The 24,609-nt window shown below is 42.7% G+C and overlaps 1 long non-coding RNA gene across 1 annotated transcript in view; it reads left to right on the top strand.

Annotated features, from left to right (window-relative positions):
* The first annotated feature begins 800 nt into the window (after positions 1 to 800).
* Positions 801 to 24,609, top strand: part of LOC126234278 (uncharacterized) — a 72,528-nt gene continuing 48,719 nt past the window's right edge. Inside the window, exon 1 of the long non-coding RNA XR_007544703.1 lies at positions 801 to 924. This is a non-coding gene — a long non-coding RNA (uncharacterized LOC126234278). The remainder of the gene's footprint in view (positions 925 to 24,609) is intronic.

The raw sequence follows: 24,609 nt of genomic DNA, 5'->3' as shown, positions 1-24,609 counted from the left end.
GTACTAAGCAGTTAGTTGGAAAAAAAGATGTATTATTTACAACAAACTTCATTAAGGAATAAATATACTAAGAAGCTGTGGTTAATATGCCCAATTCTTTGAATAGGTTTCGACATGATGTTCTTAGATTTACACTACTCATTACTCTTATTATACACTTCTGTACTCTAAAAATTTTTTCTCTGTTTGTGGACGTACCCCAAAATATGATACCATATGACATAATGGACTGACACATAACACTGTATTTTCGTTAAATAAGTTACAATATTTCACTGGTAGCTGTTGATGTTGTGTCATAACATGCCGTGCAGTACGGAATTCGTTTGTATCACGATATATTGAATGTAAAAGTCATATTATTTTTTATATTTCACGGATGAAGATTGAAATCGAAACTGGTTGGAATAAACGTGTAAAATTCAAGAAGGTAAAGTAACCATGCATTCTTAAAACATAGCGACGTAGTCTCCTTAACGGTGAGTGGGAAGTATAGTAGCGATGGTGAGAAAAATCGCGATAAGTTATTCTTTCATTGTTGCGCCATAGTTGTCTGTTTTATAACAATCTGATTAGTTTGGGGGTTAGCAGTTTAAGAAGCTTTGGGTAATGTTAAATCCGTATGCTCCTGGAGCGGCTTTTGCAGTCAACTGACAAATTCCTTAGTATTGAGAGATGTGAACTCTCAAGTTTACCCCATAATAGTCTGTAGTCTTGTGTATTGATTACGTCATAAATGATCTGATAAGTTGTATGTACATATATGTTTTTTCATAAATTCATATCTATTGCAGGTGCAGTGAACGACTTAGAATGCCGATGCAGGTATCCCTGCCGCGAGACATTAACAAATGTTGGACTAATTTGGCAACAGTTTTGCTGACAAATCTATGCTCTTTCTCAGGAGGAGCACTAAGCATCAAGGTGAGTTAATGAGTTAAAACCTTTCTCATGAGGATCCAAGGAACTTAACATTACTGTGTGTTGTAAGACGGTGCTGCCCATATCGCAGATGGCCGGCCTTTTTCATCAGTTGCTCTTATTGTCACCCGTTTCGATCATAGTATGTTTCAGGCCAATAAACAGAGTGACTTTCAGGACTGATAGAAAAATGTTGTCAGCACATTTGTGAACAAAAAATTCTACCGGTATGTAGTTTCCGAATCAGAGAAGGATAACATTCTAATATAGTGTTGACACTTCCTTATAGTGCACGGTATGTTTTCTTGTGAGACAGTGTGACACCGTCCACCGTATAAGTGCAATTTGTTTACTAATTATTGTGTAACGCGCTCCAGACTACCAGAAATGTTACGAATAGTGGCCGAGTGATCCTAGGCGCTTCAGTCTGGAACCGCGCGACCGCTACGGTCTCTGGTTCGAATCCTGCCTCGGGTATGGATGTGTGTGATGTCCTTAGGTTAGTTAGGTTTAAGTACTAAAGTTATCGAGAAGGTTGTATGTACAAGGTTACTGCAGCATTTAAATTCACATAATTTGCTGTCAAATGTACAGTTTGGTTTTAGAAATGGCTTAACAACTGAAAATGCTATAGTTTCTTTTCTCTGTGAGGTTTTGGACGGATTAAATAAAAGGTTGCGAACGTTAGGTGTTTTCTTTGATTTAACGAAGGCTTTTGACTGTGTTGACCACAAAATATTACTGCAGAAGTTGGAACATTATGGAGTAAGGGGAGTAGCTTACAATTGGTTCGCCTCCTACTTTAAGAACAGAAAGCAGAAGGTAATCCTCCGCAATATTGAGAGTGGTAATGATGTTCAGTCCCAATGGGGCACTGTTAAATGGGGCGTTCCCCAAGGGTCGGTGCTGGGGCCACTGCTGTTTCTTATTTATATAAATGATATGCCTTCTAGTATTACAGGTGATTCAAAAATATTTCTGTTTCCTGATGACACCACCTTGGTACTGAAGGATCTTGTGTGTAATATTGAAACATTATCAAATAATATAGTTCATGATATAAGTTCGTGGCTTGTGGAAAATAATTTGATGCTAAATCACAGTAAGACTCTGTTTTTACAGTTTCTAACTCACAATTCAACAAGAACTGACATTTTAATCAGACAGAATGGGCATGTTATAAGCGAGACGGAACAGTTCAAGTTCCTAGGTGTATGGATAGATAGTAAGTTGTTGTGGAAAGCCCATGTTCCGGATCTTGTTCAGAAACTAAATGCCGCTTTATTTACCATTAGAACAGTATCTGAAATAAGTGACATTTCAACACGAAAAGTAGTATACTTCGCATATTTTCATACGCTTATGTCATATGGTATTATTTTTTGGGGTAATTCTTCTGATTCAAAAAGGGTATTTTTGGCTCAAAAACGGGCTGTTCGAGCTATGTATGGTGTAAGTTCGAAAATCTCTTGTCGACCCCTATTCAATAGTCTGGGAATTTTGACATTGCCCTCACAGTATGTATTTTCTTTAATGTCGTTTGTTGTTAGCAATATTAGCTTATTCCCAAGAGTTAGCAGCTTTCACACAGTTAATACTAGGCAGAAATCAAATCTGCATGTGGAATGCACTTCCTTGACTCTTGTGCAGAAAGGAGTGCAGTATTCTGCTGCATCCATTTTCAATAAGCTACCACAAGAACTCAAAAACCTTAGCAGTAGCCCAAACACTTTTAAGTCTAAACTGAAAAGTTTCCTCATGGCTCACTCCTTCTATTCTGTCGAGGAGCTCCTGGAAGAGCTAAAAAATTAAGCAAATTCCAGTGTTACATTCTTGATTTCCTTTATTTAAACTAACGACTTGTCGCCTGAATATGTTTCTTATATTTCATTTCATTCTGTTTCTACAATCGTGTTATAATTTCATGTATTGACTCGTTCCATGACCATGGAGACTTCTCCTAAATGTGGTCCTACGGAACAATAAATAAATAAATATAAATAAATAAATAAATAAATAAATACTTCTAAGTTCTAGGGGACTGTTGACCTCAGATGTTAAGTCCCATAGAGCTCAGAGCCATTTGAACCATTTTTTTACGAATAACCTATCTAGCTTTCACAACTGTGGTAACAGATTGTCCTCAGGAGGGGTGTTACTGATGCCTCGTTATGCAGGAACGTCCTTAAAAGAAATTCACAGGAGGTAGTGGTGGCGACAGCATTGCCACACCGCTGAGAATCCAGTGATTTGGGGGACGTCGTTTCCCTGGCCTGCATCTGTATCTACTCCCCAAGAGACTTTACGATGTGTGTCGGGCGGTACTGCAGGTACAAGTATCGCTTCCCATCTTTGCGTCCGTTTCCTTGTTGGTGTGCGGGAAGGACGATTATCGCTGAACCTCTTCAAAGAGACGAATTTTTTCCTGATTTCATCATTATGGTCATTTGGCGACATTTATTTGGCAGCGAGTAATATGTTGTTTGATTCTTCTTAAAACTTACAACTATTCTATCCCTTCTATTAATCCCATGTACGAGGGCAGTTCAATAAGTAATGCAACACATTTTTTTTTCTGAAACAGGGGTTGTTTTATTCAGCATTGAAATACACCAGGTTATTCCTCAATCTTTTAGCTACACAACACTATTTTTCAACTTAATCTCCATTCAATGCTACGGCCTTACGCCACCCTGAAATGAGGGCGTGTATGCCTGCATGGTACCATTCCACTGGTCGATGTCGGAGCCAACGTCGTACTGCATCAATAACTTCATCATCCGCGTGGTGCCTCCCATGGATTGCGTCCTTCATTGGGCCAAACATATGGAAATCCGACGGTGCGAGATCGGGGCTGTAGGGTGCATGAGGAAGAACAGTCCACTGAAGTTTTGTGAGCTCCTCTTGGGTGCGAAGACTTGTGTGAGGTCTTGCGTTGTCATGAAGAAGGAGAAGTTCGTTCAGATTTTTGTGCCTACGAACACGCTGAAGTCGTTTCTTCAATTTCTGAAGAGTAGCACAATACACTTCAGAGTTGATCGTTTGACCATGGGGAAGGACATCGAACAGAATAACCCCTTCAGCGTCCCAGAAGACTGTAACCATGACTTTACCGGCTGAGGGTATGGCTTTAAACTTTTTCTTGGTAGGGGAGTGGGTGTGGCGCCACTCCATTGATTGCCGTTTTGTTTCAGGTTCGAAGTGATGAACCCATGTTTCATCGCCTGTAACAATCTTTGACAAGAAATTGTCACCCTCAGCCACATGACGAGCAAGCGATTCCGCACAGATGGTTCTCCTTTGCTCTTTATGGTGTTCGGTTACACAACGAGGGACCCAGCGGGAACAAACCTTTGAATATCCCAACTGGTGAACAATTGTGACAGCACTACCAACAGAGATGTCAAGTTGAGCACTGAGTTGTTTGATGGTGATCCGTCGATCATCTCGAACGAGTGTGTTCGCACGCTCCGCCATTGCAGGAGTCACAGCTGTGCACGGCCGGCCCGCACGCGGAAGATCAGACAGTCTTGCTTGACCTTGTGGCGATGATGACACACGCTTTGCCCAACGACTCACCGTGCTTTTTTCCACTGCCAGATCACCGTAGACATTCTGCAAGCGCCTATGAATATCTGAGATGCCCTGGTTTTCCGCCAAAAGAAACTCGATCACTGCCCGTTGTTTGCAACGCACATCCATTACAGACGCCATTTTAACAGCTCCGTACAGCGCTGCCACCTGTCGGAAGTCAATGAAACTATACGAGACGAAGCGGGAATGTTTGAAAATATTCCACAAGAAATTTCCGGTTTTTTCAACCAAAATTGGCCGAGAAAAAAAATGTGTTGCATTACTTATTGAACTGCCCTCGTATTAACTATTCCAGGCTGTCGAGTAATAGCCACGAATTGAGAGAAGTTCTTGAAGAAGAAGGGGCGTCCCACACTAATTTACACTTGATTTTTTGCAATCATCTATGTTGCAAAATCGGACTCATCATTACAGTTGCAAGTACGTAGTACTTTGGTCTAACCGAAGGTGGCAGGACAATCGCTGCAAGTGTAATCCCTGCACAGTAACCCACATTCCCAACTGCTGTCTTTACGTGAGCGGAGAATATGGAGAGTGATCATCAAGGATGAGTACTGGACGAGATGTTTGCTCTGGAAAGAATGTTAAAACACCGCAGATATTCACAGGCGATTGACCTCAGAAGTTAAGTCGCATAGTGCTCAGTGACATTTTGTCAGGAACAATAAGGCGTGTGGTGGAAGGTTCCTCTTGTACTACTGTCAGTTCCGCCCTTACATATTACTGTCCACACTCGTGCGCTAGTGTTGGTAAGCCTCAAAGTGGGCTTGAATCTCTCCAGTTTCACATCCATAGTCATTTCTCGATATAAGAATAGAAGGAAGTAATATCTTGGTTGACTCATCTAGGAATCTATGCTCTCGAGTATTTACAGAAAGCTACACCGTGACGCACAACATCTCTCTCGTAGTGTATGCCATTGTGGTTGAATGATATTGTCTTGAAGATCTCGCCCTTACTAAGTGACTCTGTGACGAACCGTGCTGCTCTTCTTTGAATTTTCTCCATTTCCTCTGTGAATACTATCCGTTAAGATGCCCAGGCTCTTGACTAGCAGACTACCATCTTCTTTGGTGGATTACACTATCTGAGCTTTCTTCAAATGACTGTCAGTCTATCATCTGCTTTGCTTAGTTTTATGTGGTAATTCCACTTCATATCGTCCCATACTCAAACTCCCAGATATTTAATGAATTTGAATCCTTCCGCTGCGTCTAATCATACAATACTGGGTCTTTCTGCCTATTTATGTGCAATACGTCACATTGGTTTAGATTCATAGACAACTGTCAATCATTACACCAAGTGTCTATCCTCTGTAAGACTTCCTGCATTGCCCTACAATTTTATAGCGTCACGACATATCTGTATACGAGAGATATTCGATAAATAAGGTGAAATAGGTCGCGAAATGGAAACGACAGTGATAATCCGATGAATCTTCGCACAGATGTGCTTAACAGTGTGTCCAGTATGCTAACCGATAGCGTCACGTTCTGAGCGCACAGTGAGCATGTAAAGGAGCCTAGAAAACAGTGTCTTCCGTCAAGCATGGTCACCCACTGCGAGCTTTCGCCTGATCTCCTGCAACCCCACATAACGTGCCTGTCATGCATTTCCCTCTTCTTGACAACTGTCGACCGCACACTGCGGGGGAAATGAGGAAGCTGCTGCACCGTTGTCGATGGGAAGTTTGCAGTCACCCACCATACAGACCAGACTTGGCTCCCTTCGATGTACGTCTCTGTTCACACGAACCGCTGGCTATCAAGACAACATTTTTGCACAGGCAAAGAATTGCAGACCAGCGTAGAGAAGCAGCAGAAAGCACAGGCGGTTGCCCTCTATGACGAGGGTATTTGAAAGTTGGTGCAACGTTACGACAAATATCTAAGTCGGAGCGGCGACTATTTAGAGAAGTAGCTGCAAGGTGTAGCAAACTGTTGCCAATAAAAAGGTTTTGATTTTTACTGTGGTTTTGCATTTCGTTACCGATCGTAGCTTAGTTTTCGAATAGATAGCCTTTGTACAACAGTATAATCCGCCAACAACTTTATTGAGTTTCTGGCTTTATCCACTAGGTCATCTGTACAGGGTGTATCATAAGGTAAGGTAAATCCTTAAGGAGATAACATAGGACTTTATATGCAACATAAAATGTGAAATCATTTTTTCGTATTCGTTCACTTACGTGCAAAAAGAATTGTTTGGCAGACGCCATAATGAATGTCACAAGTTGTCAGCCCTTGTGAGTTCCTTCAGCTGCCATTTCCTTACGGTTCTGCACCTAAGTACAACATTCAATGTTACTGATATTGCGCTTCTTTTGTATAGCCTTGTGTACTTCTGGACGAGACGGCTGAAGCGATCAGCTGCGATGGTGAAGTCCCTGTATGAACATCCACAATGTTCACTAACGAAAAATACCGACACATGCACTTCTTTTACAGTTTCTGTAATGGCAATGCGGCCGCGGCTGAAAGAGAATACCGTGGGAGGTTTCCGCAACGACCCCATCCAAGGAGATGAGTGTTTCAAGCACTTCATCAGTGCATGGTGATACGAAAATTCTACAACCTACGCATCATGTTGGTCGAACAGGACGCGAAGAAGGAATTCTTGGTACTGTGGAAACACGTCCAGCTTTCGGTTCAGGGTGTATTGGGCGACGTGTTGGACTCTCCCACCCACATGTTTGGCGAATACTTCGTGTACAAGAACTAAAGCCACGAGATCATAGACAACATCTCTCATACTGTCAGTGGTTACTGCGGGTATTCATAACCAACAGGGTTCGTGAACCACATCTTGTTAACCGACGAATTGGGGTTCAGAAAAACAGACACAACTTACAGGACTGCGCTGAGAGGATCCTCGTGTAATTCGTTCCACCTCATTCCAAACGAGATTCAGTACTATCCTCCGCGTACAGTATTTGGTCCATTCACATTGGAGGTCAAAATGAGGGGTGCTGATTTCCTGCATTTCTTAGAAGATGTGCTTAAAACAATATTGGATGATATACCCCCACAGACAAGACAGCGCTTATGGTATGAATTAAATGGTGCTCCAGCACATTTCCGACTACGAGTACTGCAATGGTTGGACAACCATTTTCCAGCTATATTGGGTAGAAGAGGCTGTCCTGTTCCCTGGCCAACACAGTTCCCCGATTGAATCTACTGGACTTCTTTTCCTGCAGTTTCTTCAAAGAGGGGGTATACAGATCGGCGATTACCAAAAAAGAAGAATTCGTTACAGTGATTCAAACAGAAGCATTGAGGACATTTCAGTAAGGATTTGGTAACTAGCAACGAGAGACCAGGGTGCGTTCTGAAGCTTGTATTTGTGCTAGAGGGGGACATTGGGAGCATGTACCCTGATAGGACTAAGCCAAAGCAAGCGCAATTACACTTATTAACGCAATTTTTAAAGGAATTACGCACATTTATACGAGGGGCATGCAACAACTAATGCAACACACTCTTTTCTGAAAGCAGGTTGCCTTTATTCAGGATTTTAACACAACAGCCTATTTTCCACACTTTTGGCTACAAAACACTGTTTTTCAAAATAATCTGCGTTCAGTGCGATGGCCTTACACCATCCTACAGGTAGGGCCTGTGCATTCGCATGGTACCACCCTAATGGTTAACGCCGGAGTCAACTTGTTGTTTCTTCTATAGCCTCACCATCATCCATGCACTATTTCCCGCGGAGTTCGTCTTCATTGGGCCAATCAGATGGGCCTTCCTTGCTCTTTATGGTCTTCTGCTATTCGGCGAGGGAGGCAGTGATCACACACCTTTGGGTACGTAACCCAACTAAAGGACGAGTGTGTCAGCAGTACAAACAGAAACGTCCAGTTGTGCAGCAAGTTGTTTGATTGTGATACGTCGATGACCTCGAATGAGAGAGTTCACATATCCCAACATTGGAGCAGTCACTGTTGTGTGCAGCCGGCTGGCACATGGGAGATCCGACAAATGCGTTGATAACAGACGTCTCGCACAACGACTCAGGGTGCTCTTGTTCATTGTCAGTTTTCCGTAGACATTGTGCAATGGTCTATGAAAATTAGCGATGCTCTGATCATCTCCGATTATAACATAATTTTTGGGCACAATTTGAAAGAACTTAGAGTCAGTAGGAGAATATTGGTTGCTTCTCATATTCAACCACTTATCACTTTACAAGAAAAGCAGCGAACAGTGGAAGGAGTACGTTTGCTATTATTCGCCTATGCAATTTAATATTTTTATTCTATGTATCTTGAAACTGAGTGAAGCAAAATTTTCCAATCTCTGTTCGATTTCGACGTTTATTGCAGGGAACAATAGGGATAAAAAACCGAAAATCGGTTATTTCAGAAACCAGTTATTTCGAGCGGTTCTAAGAGGCGGTCTCAATTGGCATAAAGAAAAAAACGAAATTTCCGGAAAACGGTTGTTTCAGTCATAACCGCCATCCTTAATTCGCTCTCGGTCATTGAGCAGCTGCAGTGGGGCGGAGCGGGTGTCAAATACCCGGTGCACGTCATATTTGGTAACTGTACATTCAGAACATTATACGAGGGTCACTCCAAAAGAAATGCACACTATTTTTTTTTTAATTCCATATTTTATTCTACATGTCTGAAAGTTTTAGAGTGTGTAGATGCATCCTTTAGGAACAATACTTTCATTTCTCCACATAATTTCCATCCCTCTCAACTGCCTTACGCCATCTTGGAACCAGCACCTGTATACCCGCACGTTAAATTCTGGACGAACCTGTTGGAGCCACTGTTTGGCAGCGCGCAACAAGGGAGTCATCATCTTCAAACCTTGTTCCACGAAGAAAGTCTTTCAGTTTCCTAAAGAGATGATAGTCACACGGAGCCAGGTCAGGACTGTAAGGCTGGTGTTTCGGTGTTGTCCATCCGAATTTTGTGATCGATTCCATGGTTTTTTGACTGACGTGTGGCCGTACATTGTCGTACAACAGCAAAACATACTGCTTTTCAAACTTTCTGGCAGAGTAAAACTGTGTGCCGGACCGAGACTCGAACTCGGGACCTTTGCCTTTCGCGGGCAAGTGCTCTACCACTGAGCTACCCAAGGGCGACTCACGCCCCGTCCTCACAGCCTTACTTCTGCACTTGCCCGCGAAAGGCAAAGGTCCCGAGTTCGAGTCTCGGTGCGGCAGACAGTTTTAATCTGCCAGGAAGTTTCATATCAGCGCACACTCCGCTGCTGAGTGAAAATCTCATTCTGCATCCTGCTTTTGCCTATGTGGTCGAACACGACTCAGTCGAACTCGAAGTTTCTTCAGTGTCGTCACAGATGCATCAGAATTTATGGTGGTTCGACGTGGCATGATGTCCACAAGCAAGAGTCCTTCGGAATCGAAAAATACCGTAGCCACAACTTTTCCAGCAGAAGGTTTGGGTTTGAATTTTTTTTTTTTTTCTTGGGTGAATTTGCATGATGCCACTCCATTGACTGCCTCTTCGTCTCTGGTGAAAAATGAGGGAGCCATGTTTCATCACCTGTCACAATTCTTCCAAGAAATTCATCTCCACCATTCTCGTACTGTTCCAAAAGTTCGCTGCATACCGTTTTTCTTGTTTCTTTGTGAGCCACTGTCATCATCCTGGGAATCCACCTGGCACAAACCTTTTTTAGCGCCAACACTTTCAATATTCTGCAAACACTTCCTTCCCCTATCCCAACGCAGCGTGACAATTCGTTCACTGTGATGCGTCTGTCAGCAGTCACCAATTCGTTAACTCTCTGCACATTGTCTGGAGTGCGTGCAGTACGAGGCCTGCCACTGCGAGGACAATCCTCAATATTGCCGTGCCCGCTTTCATGAAGTAACCTGCTTCCCCACCGACCAACTTTATTGCGATCGACAGCAACATCTCCATACACCTTTTTCAACCTCTTGTGGATGTTTCCCACTGTCTCGTTTTCACAGCACAGGAATTCCATGACAGCACGTTCCTTCTGACGAACGTCAAGTGAAGCAGCCATCTTGAAGACATGCTGTGACGGCGCCACTCACGGGAACAGGTTAAACTAAGTTTGATAACAAGCGGGAAGGATGTATCTACACACTCTAAAACTTTCACACATGCAGAATGAAAACCGTATTTTTACAAAAATAGTGCGAATTTCTTTTGGAGTGACCCTCGTAACAGTGCACTATCAGAATTTCAGGCCAAATTTTCGACTGGGGTCCATTACTAGGGCTGGTTTTTTGCCAGTGTGGTTTTGCCCCTTTAAGATGTGAGGTCAAGTTGGTGATGTTTCCTTGTTAAAGAGAGTAGTCAGTTGCTTGCGCCAAGGAACTAGGCAGCACGGCGTCGTGTCCGGGCAGTTTACAGAGCGAAATGCTTGCGCGGCAAACTGTTGACAAGTGGGTAGCTGTCCTTCCAAAAACTGGCCCTTTGCGCCCTGAGGGTGTCCGGCAGAAGCAGCTCCGAGGGCGCGTAGGGCCGGGCTGGCGAGCTGGAGGGGGTGGGGGGTGGGGGGAATTAGATATTCAAGTTGGCGGCACTTGACGCCACAGACTTGAGGAGAGCAGAAACTCGCCAACTTGGCGCCACTCCCGCAACTTGGCGGAGGGAGACTGTGGGGCTGGGAGCGCCTACCTCTGCCCTGCGTCCTCGGAGCCCTCTGCAGCAGCTGGCGCCTCCGAGGGCCGCACCCTGCTGCCTCCTTATTTACAGTGCCTAGCGGGAGGCGGTATTAAGCGTCTCATAGCAGAACGACTGTGCAGAATTAATGCCTAAACTCCACGGACGTTAATAGCTGCGATACTAATCAGGGAGAATCGAGCGCAGGTATGTCACAACCATCTGTGTGAATGACATTATTTGTCCAGTCTACGAGCCAAATGAAAAAATAGATGAACAGCACTCCGGAATGAACAAAGCATATCAAAACCTAAAATTCATACTTGGAAAAGAGAAAGAAGCTCATATAAATTTTCTTAAAATAATATGATAAAAGAAAATTTCAGAATACTGATATCGATATGTTGTAGAATCATGGAACATATTTTGTGTTGAGACATAATGACCTTTCTAGACTCTGAGAAGCTCATCTGCAGAAACCAGCACGGTTTTAGGAAACAGCGGTCATGCGAGACACAGTTGGCCTTCTTTGTGCATGATATACAACAGGCTCTAGATATCGGCTCCCAGGTTGATGCCATATTTCTCGGCTTTCGAACGGCGTTCGGCTCAGTTCCGCACATTCGCTTGCTCCAAAAAGCGCTTGTTTACGGTCTGTCCGATGACATATGAGGTTGGATAGAAAGTTTTCTAACAGACAGGCAGCATTATGTCACGCTGAATGGGGTGACTTCATCAGAAACAAGTGTAATTTCAGGTGTGCCCCAGGGCAGCGTAATAGGTTCGCTGCTTTTTACGATTTACATAAACGATCTGGTTAACGGTATTGACAGCGGCATTAGACTGTTCGCCGATGATGCTGTAGTTTACAGGAAAGTAGTAAAACACAATGAGGATTTGCAGAAAATAAATGCGTGGTGTAATGACTGGCAGTTATCTCTCAATATTAGTAAATGTAACCTACTGCGTATAACAAGGCCAAAATCCCCATTAATGTACGAGTACAGAATAAATGCTCAGTCTTTGGAAGCGGTAGCATCTGTCAAGTATCTGAGTGTGACTATTAGAAATGATCTCAAATGGAATGATCAGATTACACAAGTAACGGGTAAGGCAAACTCTAGATTGCGGTTTATTGGTAGAATCCTGAAGCGATGCAGTCCTTCAGCAAAGGAAATTGCTTACAATACGTTAGTTCGTCCAGTCTTAGAGTATTGTTCGTCTGTATGGGACCCTTACCAGTTGGGTCTGATTAAACCTACATCCTTCTGACTCTGCTTAGTGTATTCATCTCTTGGTCTCCCTCTACGATTTTTACCCTCCACACTGCCCTCCAATGCTAAATTTGTGATCCATTGATGCCTCAGAACATGTCCTACTAACCAGTCCCTTCTTTTTGTCAAGTTGTGCCACAAACTCCTCTTCTCCCCAATACAATTCAATAATTCATCAGTAGTTATGTGATCTACCTATCTAATCTTCAGCATTCTTCTGTAGCACCACATTTCGAAAGCTTCTATCCTCTTCTTGTCCAAACTAATTATCGTCCATGTTTCACTTCCATACATGGCTACACTCCATACAAATACTTTAAGAAACGAATTCCTGACACTTAAATCTATACTTGATGTTAATAAATTCCTCTTCTTCAGAAACGATTTCCTTGCCATTGCCAGTCTACATTTTATATCGTCTCTACTTCGACCATCATCAGTTATTTTGTTCCCCAAATAGCAAAACTCCTTTACTACTTTAAGTGTCTCATTTCCTAATCTAATTCCCTCAGCATTACCCGACTTAATTCGACTACATTCCATTATCCTCGTTTTGCTTTTGTTGATGTTCATCTTATACCCTCCTTTCAAGACACTGTCCATTCCGTTCAACTGCTCTTCCAGGTCCTTTGCTGTCTCTGACAGAATTACAATGTCATCGGCGAACCTCACAGTTTTTATTTCTTCTCCATGGATTTTAATACCTACTCCGAATTTTACTTTTGTTTCCTTTACTGCTTGCTCAATATGCAGATTGAATAACATCGTGGAGAGGCTACAACCCTGTCTCACTCCCTTCCCAACCACTGCTTCCTTTCCATGTCCCTCGACACTTATTACTGCCATCTAGTTTCTGTACAAATTGTAAATAGCCTTTCGCTCCCTGTATTTTGCCCCTGCCACCTTTAGAATTTGAAAGAGAGTATTCCAGACAACATTGTCAAAAGCTTTCTCTAAGTCTACAAATCCTACAAACGTAGGTTTGCCTTTGCTTAATCTTTCTTCTAAGATAAGTCGTAAGGTCAGTATTGCCTCACGTGTTCCAATATTTCTACGGAATCCAAACTGATCTTCCCCGAGGTCAGCTTCTACCAGTTTTTCCACTCGTCTGTAAAGAATTCGTGTTAGTATTTTGCAGCTGTGACTTATTAAACTGATACTTCGGTAATTTTCACATCTGTCAACACCTCCTTTCTTTGGGACTGGAATTATTATATTCTTCTTGAAGTCTGTGGGTACTTCGCCTGCCTCATACATCTTGCTCACCAGATGGTAGAGTTTTGTCAGGACTGGCTCTCCCAAGGCCGTCAGTAGTTCTAATGGAATGTTGTGTACTCCCGGGGCCTTGTTTCGACTCAGGTCTTTCAGTGCTCTGTCAAACTCTTCACTCAGTATCGTATCTCCCATTTCATCTTCATCTCCATCCTCTTCCATTTCCATAATATTGTCCCCAAGTACATCGCCCTTGTATAGACCCTCTATATACTCCTTCCACCTTTCTGCTTTCCCTTCTTTGCTTAGAACTGGGTTTCCATCTGAGCTCTTGATATTCATGCAAGTGGTTCTCTTTTCTCCAAAGGTCTGTGTAATTTTCCTGTAGGCAGTATCTATCTTACCACTCGTGAGATAAGCCTCTACATCCTTACATTTGTCCTCTAGCCACCCTGCTTAGCCATTTTGCAATTCCTGTCGATCTCATTTTTGAGACGTTTGTATTCCTTTTTGCCTGCTTCATTTACTGCATTTTTATATTTTCTCCTTTCATCAATTAAATTCAATATTTCCTCTGTTACCCAAGGATTTCTACTAGCCCTCGTCGTTTTACCTACTTGATCCTCTGCTGCCTTCACTACTTCATCCTTCTTGTTCTTCTACTGTACTTCTTTCTCCCATATCTGTCAATTGTTCCCTTATGCTCTCCCTGAAACTCTGTACAACATCTGGTTCTTTCAGTTTATCCAGGTCCCATCTCCTTAAATTCCCACCTTTTTACAGTTTCTTCAGTTTTAATCTACAATTCATAACCAATAGATTGTGGTCAGAGTCCACATCTGCACCTGGAAATGTCTTACAATTTAAAACCTGGTTCCTAAATCTCTGTCTTACCATTATATAATGTATCTGATACTTTCTAGTATCTCCAGGATTCTTCCATGTATACAACCTTCTTTCATGATTCCTGAACCAAGTGTTAGCTATGATTAAGTTATGCTCTGTATAAAACTCTACCAGGCGGCTTCCTCTTTCATTTCTTAGCCCCAATCCACATTCACCTACTATGTTTCCTTCTCTCCATTTTCCTACTCTGGAATTCCAATCATCCATGACTATTAAATTTTCGCCTCCTTCACTACCTGCACAATTTCTTTTATCTCGTTATACATATCATCAATTTCTTCATCGGCTGAAGAGCTAGAATGCATATAAACTTGTACTACTGTAGTAGGCGTGGGCTTCGTATCTATCTTGGCCACAATAATGCGTTCACTATGCTGTTTGTAGTAGCTTACCCGCACTCCTATTTTTTTATTCATTATTAAACCTACTCCTGCATTACCCCTATTTAATGTTGTATTTATAACGCTGTATTCACCTGAACAAAACTCTTGTTCCCCCTGGATGTAGAGCATATATTATTACCACCAACTTTCAAATCGCGTGATGATCACCATTCAAAGGTAAGGGAAATTAGAGTTCGTACTGAGGCGTTCAGACAGTCGTTTTTCCCTCGCGCGATCCGCGAATGAAACAGAGGAGGGGGGGGGGGGTGGGATGGACTTCGGCGCGAATTGTGCCCGTATATATGTAGATGTAGATGATGTAGCTGCAGACACCATAATACATACCACATCTAATCATACCCACAGCCAGAAGCTTGCGTCACTAAGATACACGTTGTATAGAATAAAGAGGATTCCGCCCAATAAGATAAATTATGAATGAGAAATGAGTAAAATCACACAAATAGGTAGGAATAATAGGTGTGACGCACATGTAGTACGCAGAATCAATTTTATAAATCGAAACACAAATACAAAACAAACTCAGCACTTTCGGCGATGAATGAGTCTCAACTGTATCCTCGATAACGATGGAAGCTGAAGCAGTGAATTAAAGTTTGTGCGATGGCTGTGACCTGAACCTGGGTCTCCTGCTTGTTAGACAGGTGATCTAACGACTAACACACAGGAATGGACTAACAAAAAAATGGGATGAAGGTATTACTTGAAGATTGTGTTAGGGAAGACATTGCACTACAGTAGTAAACGCAGCACTGGTAGCAACAACGCTGCCGTGGTTAGCACATCTGCCCAGTAAACAGAAGACGTAGCTTCACATCCTGGTTGTGGCACAAATTTTAGTTAAGTGCTTCAGCTTCTATCCTTATCGACGATAAAGTTGAGACTCATATGTATCCAGTAAAATGTAATTCCGTCAGATCAATGGATCACATACACTTGAGGTACAGGCAGGATTTCCCCATTAACAACAAAGCTGAGGTGCTATTCGACTGTCGGAGAGCCTCGGCAATACTGAGGGTTTAATAACGGAAAAATGGGCTGAAGAAGACAAAGACAACATATCCAGAATGCAGGTAGACTCACAAGCCCCAAACCCACAAACACACACTCTTACTTCCTTTTTCGTCTCCGGAAACCAGGTCACATTCTTTCAGCCCAGTATAGGACCACGTCGAAGGCTTCTTTCTTGTCCAGCCATAAATCGTCGGGGCTGGACCTAAAAGGGCAGTTTGGGCAGGCGAGCAGATGCTTCATATCCTGCACAGCGCCACAGTCACACTTATCACCCGTGGTTCCAAGACCCAACCTAATCATATATTTGTCTTCACTGGGACCACTCCTGCCCTTATTCTGTTCAGTGTCCTCCATGTCTTCCAGTTTATGCTGAATCCTGTACAAATGGTTAATCAGCTGGTGGTTCTTCTATTATCGTGGCCAGGAACCTCTTACCGGATTTCAATCACCTATGTTTACACTCACTGCCAAAAAGGGGATGACGATAGTCAATTGTTTTTCTGTGTGATATCATATGATGATCTCCTAGAGTTGGGGTTCGCAAACCCGGCAGCTCTATATAGTTTTTATAGGGAAGTAGGTTTTATGGATACTGTTGGTAATCGACATGTTTCATAAAGGCTTACGTCGACCTTCTTTGCATGGGTTGATCTGGACCATACTGGGCAGGCATATTCGGCTGTAGAGAAGCACAAGGCTTGCGCGGTGGTTCTTAATATGGATGGTTTATCACCCCATTAGCTGTTAGCTAGTTTCCGCAAAATATTATTTCTGGCGGTTACCTTTTGTCGCGTCTTTTCGTAATGGTACCTGTATGTCAGAGATCTATCGAGCACCACACTGGAGCATACCAGCATAGTGTACCTTCGGCTTCTTTTCTGTGTGGTGTCATCATAGGGTATGTGTGTTGCATGTGTTTAATCAAGAAACAATAGCATGTGGTGCGGCTTTGATGGACATGCTAAGTGAAGCTCGGCTCGGGAAAATACCTGCAGAGGAGGGATATGACAAAATAGCCTGGAATGTCATTAAAAAACTTCACGGAGGCCCAAATGGTCTCAAACAGTCTGCCGCGGTAACACCTAATCGACTGCTCATCAACTCCTCCTGAAGGGAAAGACTAATACAAAACAACAGAAAGTAAAAATTAACAAGACTTTAGAATGAGAAACTAAAAGGTTTTTAACACCCTTCACAATAAAGGAATTCAGCAAGGGTTTCGGCAATATGAAAAGTGGCAAAGTAGCTGTGGTGGATGACACGTGCACGGAGCAGATCAGACGCTTTGGACCGGGCACAAAGAACTGGATCGTGCGACTCTTCAGTCAATAGTACGAAACATGTAATATCCTCAAGATGTGGTATTACTCAAAGAGACGTTAAGTTTACGGTTAGCTTGCCAGGATCGAAGAAAGAGGGCGCTGACTTGTGTTTCGGACGGGTTTGGCTTAAGAAAGCTGTTTTTATAATACATTTCTCTAAGAGCTTTCTCCAGATTCAGTTCTAAATCCTCAAAGGTCCTCCCCTGTGCTGTAATTACTAGGTCATGTGTAAAAAAGAAAATGTTTCATATGCTTAATCATTGGTTGGTCGTTGGTGTAGAGATTAAATAGGGAGGGCGCCAAAACGCTTGCTTGGTCCAGACCAACTTTCGGGTTTCTCCATCTGCTCTGTTTCCTAGCGAGAACAACATAAAATTGTCTATTTTGTAATAGGTATTCAATAACCTTAACAAATTGATAGTCTCTTAGTTCATTACAGAGCTTCTGGAGCAGCAGCCTGTGGTTAATTGTATCACACGCAGAGCTAATATCGACCAGGGCTAGCCCTGCTATCTTTCTATTTTCGTATCCTTCGTCTATGTGTTCTGTTAAGCACAGAATTTAGCTAGACATGATTTTCCAGGTCTAGAACCAGCTTGTTGAGGAATAAGTTTCATGTCAATAGAGTCTGCCATTCGATTTAGAATAAGTCTCCCATACAGTTTGTGAAGGTGACACAGGACAGATATTGGGCTATAGTTCTTTGGTGAATTAGGTGCTTTCCCGGGTTTCAAGAGTACAACTATCCTTGCCTTTCTCCACGTTTTGGGGATCTTACATCTTTCGTGACATTGACTGAAGAGTCGCAGGATCCAGTTCTTTGTGCCCGGTCCAAAGCGCCTGATCTGCTCCGTGCACTTGTCATCCACTATAGCTACGTTGCCACTTTTCATATTGCCGAGACCCTTGCTGAATTCCTTCATTGTAGAGGGTTTTAAAAACCTATTAGTTTCTGATTCTAAAGTCCTGTTAATTTTTACTTTCTGTTGTTCTGTATTAGTCTTTCCCTTCAGGAGCAGTTGATGAGCACTCGATTAGGTGTTACTGCGACAGACTGTTTGGGACCATTTGGGTCTCCGTGAAGTTTTTAATGAGATTCCAGGCTATTTTGCTGCTATGTGTTATATCCATCCTCTCCAGGGTCTCCATCCATCTACATTGCCGAGCTTCACTTAGCATTTCCATCAAAGCCGTACCACTTGCTATTCTTTCTTCATTAAACAGACATAACACACATATGCAATGATAACACCACACAGAAAAGAAGACGATGGTACACTATGACTTACACACATAAATTTACGTACAGAGTGGCCAATATGCTAAAGAAACAGGGCTTTCAAATACCATATGAAACCGTCCAAACGTTCTAATCAGACTTAAGCTAGCGAACAATCAAGAGAGACAACTTCCAGGAATCAGGAATATACAAAATTGAGCAGCAAGGTTACAATGCAGTATACACAAACGTAAAATGTAGGAAATTGAAGACACGATACGAAGAATATTTCAGGTGTTGCAAGAATGAAACAAACCATTCCACATTCGCTGAGTACTTAAAACACCACGACCACCATTCAACAAAGATCGAACTAGATATGGAAATGCTCAGAAGAAATCTCTCTCTCTCTCTCTCTATCTCTCTCTCTCTCTCTCACACACACACACACATACACACACACACACACACGCACACACACAGACACACACATACATACACACACTGAGAATGACAGACAGAGAAGGAAAAAGATACCGCACAACTAATCATAACAAAATCAGCAGTAGTCCACACACACACACACACACACACACACACACACACACACACACACACACACACACACACACACACGCACACACACACACACACACAAACAAACAAACAAAAACAAACAAATCGCAGATATCACAAAAACACGATCGGTATTTGCTAACAACATTCGACAGTTGGCAACACCAACCGGAACTAAATATCAAAACGGGTGTTCAGGTACTAGAGCTGTGAAGTCCGAGAGCATAATTTTAAATGCCAGTTGTAAGGAGGAGAACAGTGATAACAAAGGAGCAAAGAAAAAAATGTAGAGAAACATCCACGAAATCTATAAGTAGGAATTTAAATTGTTAGTGCACCACAGAAAAGCGAAAAGTGCCAAAACTGTTTATAGCCTCTGTATACGAAGTCGTAAATGTGAACTAAATAGGACAAAAAATCTACATATTACACCATCGACGCCTTGCAAAGAGTAAAGGAGAAACGCGTTTGGCACAAAAATTGTGTAATTAGACAATCCCGAAATAAAAGTTATCAGCATACCGTAACACAACCATCTCCTTTGCTCGTGATGTACAAGCGATGATTCACGCAACGGAATGGAACGGAAATTCAAAAACACGACGGTTCCCATGTGACTGTGTTCGCACAGTCTGCCTACGTAGCGGAACACAGCGGAACGGCACCGTCAAGGCTTCTTGAGAAAAAGAGTGTTTTGACACGGGCATTGGAGGGGGTGACAATGCCAACGGCATCGGCTTGGAACTTGGAGTTAACCATTTCATGCCGTGATCCATCATGTATAACAATGAATTTTTTGCTTTTATATCTTCTTAATATATTATTTTATTTTTTGCTTTCTTTTCAAGACAAACTGAGAAGGTTGTGTAAGGACTCGTCTAATTTTCTCTGTTACTGTTCGTCCATAAACGAAGCCAGAGGAAGGGAATCGAAAAATTATCTAGGTTTTACAATACCCAGAAAAAGAAAACACCTATACTGTGTGTATATAAGTGCACAGATAGTACAAAAATAGGTGGCACAAGCAAAGGATCTGATACACAAAAAATATAAAATAAAAGTGAGCAGTCTGACTGCTGCTAGTTTTTGACCAGTAGTGCTGGATGGCACAGAATGTTGCAGGAAGTCCATTATTACTTGTTCTCTGACGCCAGACGAAGATGTAGAGGGGTTAAGATACGCCCGATTCACAGTACCGTGATGCTCCCTTGTGGTGGTCAGACTTGGTTTAACAGGAACCTTGACGACGAGGATAGGTGTCCTCAAGTACCCATGCTGTCTAACATCGGGCCACTGTCATTCCCGAATGCCTCACAGACCTGGATATTGCACGATTCTACCATCTGGCCAAAAGGAGTCCCACAATGAGGCACTTTTCAAACTTTCATCAGGAGCTGATAACACTGTCTCAAACATATACGCACTTTATCCGTGTCCATCAGAATGACCGCTCATCATATGACGACGGTTTTATACCCTATGAGGCCTGCTAACACTACTAAGCAGGAACAACACTAACGCACTCTGTTGGCCGCTCTCCCTGGCACAGAGAACTGCAACTCTAATCATCTAGGTACCCACTGATGATGTATATGTATAATAAGTTTACATTGTCATTCGACCATGTCTTTTGGATCCTTGCCTTTATTCCTCAGGCAGTGTACTTCATCCATTGTACTGAAATGTTTGAACAATAGCTTCTCTTTCGCATCACTAACAAACTACTATTCCTAATTCCTTAATACTGGTAGAATGGCGTAAGATGTCTGCAGTAATGTGTGTGTGTATGTCTATGTGTGCGTGCTTGTACGTGCGTGCTTGTCTCTGTGTGTGTGTGTGTGTGTGTGTGTGTGTGTGTGTGTGTGAACGTGGGTTGTTTCGTGTCTTCGTGAAAGAGTGGAGAGTGGAGAGGTTGGTTTGTGTTTTGTGCTTCTCTGGTCCGGAAGCATGAATACAAAAAGAAGTCTTTTTCCAGATTTCTGAAAGAAAAATACATGCAATGTACTTTTGTGTTACAAAAGCGAAAATAATTGTGCAAATGAAGACAGGAGTATAATTTATGAAAAAGTCCTTGAACTTGAGATATTGGTGCTCAATCACGAAAAGTAATGAAGTAATGAGACACATGTGAAATCAAGAAAAGTTACGAATGAGTCCAAAAAAATGACCAAATTACATGACCGCCAGAAACCAGCGGTCACTGGAAGCAGATTCCATGACTCGTAACGGAATCCCGATAAGTAAAAGTAGTAAGCCAATGTAACAGCGTCAAAGTAGAAAAACGGTAAAAGAAACTGGAAAAGCTAACGAATATCACAATTTATAGATCATTTCTCTACCAGAATTCAAAAACCTACCCTCATGTCTACTTGTCACGGTCCATTGACATCAATTTTAGTCGGAAAAATGGAAATTCCAGTCATTTTTTCTGCCATTTTATAGGCAAACTTAACCAGTTCTCACATTTATGATTTTTAAGCACAACAATAGCAATGCGCCTGCAACTCTGAGGTTTTTCCCAAGTTTTTAGATAGCATAAATAAGTTTTACCTGACGCGGGGGCTGAGGTAACATGACCTTGGTGCGTTATCAGAGAAGAGGGAAGGTGTGACGGAAAAGATAAACTTGGGGCATGTCCAGTAAAGGAGAAAGGGAGCGTTCGGAAGAGTCATTTGCAACTGCTGCAATGTGGTTAATGTCACACCGTGAGCTTTACGTCGACCGTCAACGACTCGTGATCTAGAGATGCATAAACTGAATGTTCAACGACTCATTGCAAATGGGTAATGGAGTGGAGGGACAGGGAAGGATCAGGAGAGAACGAACTGCTCCATTATGCTGAAAATACAAAGGCTAAGACACTTGAATAATATTGTTACATCAGTTTTAAACAATTACCTTTATACGCTGATGTGCAAAACTTAAAAAAAAGTAACTTTCACAAGATTTGTCACTGTCAAGTAACATTAATCGATGAAATTTGGACCATTCATAGAAACAACTACTGTAGCTTATTGCAGAAGGTAAATTAAGGAATTACATAGTGAGACTAAAAGATATTACACATGTATTCAAAGACAATAATGGTTCAAATGCCTCTGAGAACTATGTGGTCATCAGACCCCTAGAACATAGAACTATTTAAACCGAACTAACCTAAGGCCAACACACACACCCATGCCGGGGGAGGACTCGAACCCCCGGCGGGCGGATCGGGGTATTAAGGCAGGCTAGTCCACTCGCCGAAAATCCAAGAACAATGGAAAATTGTACTGAAATGCAGGAGGATCTGCAACGAATTGACGCATGGTGCAGGGAATGGCAATTGAATCTCAATGTAGACAAGTGTAATGTGCTGCGAATACGCAGAAAGAAAGATCCCTTATCATTTATCTACAATATAGCAGGTCAGCAACTGGAAGCAGTTAATTCCATAAATTATCTGGGAGTAGGCATTAGGAGTGATTTAAAATGGAATGATCGTATAATGTTGATCGTCGGTAAAGCAGATGCCAGACTGAGATTCATTGGAAGAATCCTAAGGAAATGCAGTCCGAAAACAAAGGAAGTAGGTTACAGTGCACTTGTTCCACCACTGCTTGAATACTGCTCAGCATTGTGGGATCCGTACCAGATAGGGTTGATAGAAGAGATAGAGAAGATCCAACGGAGAGCAGCGCGCTTCGTTACATGATCATTTAGTAATCGCGAAAGCGTTATGGAGATGATAGATAAACTCCAGTGGAAGACTCTGCAAGAGGGACGCTCAGTAGCTCGGTGCGGGCTTTTGTTGAAGTTTCGAAAATATACCTTCACCGAGGAGTCAAGCAGTATATTGCTACTTCCTACGTATATCTCGCGAACAGACCACAAGGATAAAATCACAGAGATTAGAGACCACACAGAGGCATACCGACAATCTTTCTTTCCACGAACAATACGAGACTGGAATAGAAGGGAGAACCGATAGAGGTACTCAAGGTACCCTCCGCCACACACCGTCAGGTGGCTTGCGGAGTATGGATGTAGATGTAGAATCCTCTTGTTCCAAGAAGTGAAGTCAGTTTCGAATGCACCCCTGAAAAGTCAAACATGAGGAAGGAGTACGGTGTCAAAATAACGTTGCCCAGTGTGTGCACCATGAGCAAAGATTTGGAGGTCAGTGCGTCCATGCAACGTTATGACTCCCCGCACCATAACACCAGGACCACCAAAGGGGCACGTTCGACAATGTTCCTCGGTGCGTTACGTTTTCTCACATGTACCCAACTGAGGGAACGCCCTGAATCACTACTCGGACTTCATCTGTTCTCTTCCGAGAAGTGCACGCGATCCTACTCTTCGTTGGTCCAGTCCCTATGCCCGTGGAACCATCGCAAACGGTGCCGCAGACGTTCAGGTGTCGATGTACTGGTAGTCGGGCAAAGAGCCCAGTCGCCGTAGCACTGTGGTGCGTGATATTGCATGCCTTGCTGTTCTGTTTAATGTGGTTGCAATTACACCCGTTGTTGGACGTGGATTCCTTCTTGTCTGTTTCACAATACAGCGGTCATCCGATCCTGCAGTCGACAGTGATCGACCACCTCCTGTCTTTCGGGCAGCAGTGCTCGTGGTCCGGAACGCTCCCCATGCGCGCGAAACAATGTCGTGAATAGCATCAAATTCCTTGGCTGCACTCGCCACACTTCGTCCATCTTCCAGTTTTCGATAATTCTTGTTCTTGTGAAGTCATCCAGATGTTGTCTCTGCGTCATGTTCTGATATTAAAACCACCACACTGCACCGTAACTGCTCGGTGCCTTTTCCCCTTCCGTCAACTGCCTCACGTTGCGAGGCCAGCCCCATTCGGAGCTACAGTCAGGTTGAACTCACGCCATGTGATGTCCACTCTTCTGTGCACGACTGGGAGACCTCTCGTAACATAATCCCGCGTTTCATTCGTTTCCACAGCGTAGTCAGTACGTTATATTACTTTATCTGACTCGTCACTTTGTTTTGCAGACCAGTGTGTTATAATGATTCTCTGTTTAATATCAGAAAGCTCACTGCGAATATTAATAATTACTGTCATAGATAGGTATTTGCTTTCGTTGCTCTTAATGGTATCCTGTTGTCTGCATCTTTGAGAAATTTATGTGTGACCCCTATAGGTTTTAAAATGAAAAATCTGCCGTACGCTAATGATATTACTTATAGAGCTAAGAACGTAGTTGTTATTCTGCTCTTGATCGTGATATTGTAAGGTATTACGCTGTAGAACAGTATCCTGCTTTCGACTCTTATGAGTCGTTATAAGAAACAAAAAATACAGAAAAGCCAAAATGCACGTTTTTACATCCTCCCACATACGTCTGCTTTAATGACCACGACGAGAAATTCAGATGGCGAGTAGGAAAAATGTGTTTGTTGTGTGTGTATGTGGCGGGGGGGGGGGGGGGAGGGGAGGCAGGGTTGTTGGGGGAGGGGGGCTGAGGGGTCAGTTTCCGTTCAAATGAAATTTTACGGAACTTACGATACAGGTTAAGTTCACAAACATGTTTGATAA

This window comes from Schistocerca nitens, chromosome 2, assembly GCF_023898315.1.
Source record: "Schistocerca nitens isolate TAMUIC-IGC-003100 chromosome 2, iqSchNite1.1, whole genome shotgun sequence".
NCBI lineage: Eukaryota > Metazoa > Arthropoda > Insecta > Orthoptera > Acrididae > Schistocerca > Schistocerca nitens.
Note: the sequence above shows the minus strand (reverse complement) of the source record. Positions and strands in the feature narration are given on the sequence as shown.